This window comes from Penaeus monodon, chromosome 24 (assembly GCF_015228065.2).
Source record: "Penaeus monodon isolate SGIC_2016 chromosome 24, NSTDA_Pmon_1, whole genome shotgun sequence".
Lineage (NCBI taxonomy): Eukaryota > Metazoa > Arthropoda > Malacostraca > Decapoda > Penaeidae > Penaeus > Penaeus monodon.
In genome coordinates this window covers 37,845,157-37,845,724 of record NC_051409.1, presented here as the reverse complement: position 1 = coordinate 37,845,724, position 568 = coordinate 37,845,157, and the positions used below count along the sequence as shown (strand labels likewise).

The window sequence follows — 568 nt, the reverse complement described above, 5'->3', positions numbered from 1 at the left end:
TACTGCACCGCGGGGAAAACGTAAACAAACAAAATCTATACGGAGAGGGGAGTGCGGGAGTCGATCTAATAAACAGATGTAGGTGTTGTTTTCATCCGCCTTTTTACAACTCTGCTCTGAGATTCGTGCACAGAGCGACATTAGCTATGCGTTCTCACTCTGGCCAGCCCGGCAACCCTGTAGGTTTGGCCAATTGCTCGGGAAGAAACGAGGGCAGAAAGATTTCGAATGCATGGTATGCTAATACGCTACTATATTAATTTACTACTACGGTGATATCCTGATATACTGGTATATTAATACAGTAATATACTATGTTAATAGATATTATTTTATGCCTATTTCATTGATTTGCTTTATTGGTGTACTTATATACTAATGCACTTATATGCTGATTTGCTAATAGACTAGTATACTTGTATACTGATATGTTAATGTATTGGTATACTAATAAACCTATATACTAACGTACTATTATATGCAGATAATGTAATACACTAATATACTAGTATACTAACATACAAATATGATAATGATATACTTATATGCATTTGAATAAGCCTCTCAT

At 35.0% G+C, this 568-nt stretch overlaps 1 protein-coding gene across 1 annotated transcript in view; it reads right to left on the bottom strand.

The window, feature by feature from the left end:
- Positions 1-568, bottom strand: part of LOC119588964 (cGMP-specific 3',5'-cyclic phosphodiesterase-like) — a 71,727-nt gene that overhangs the window by 1,633 nt on the left and 69,526 nt on the right.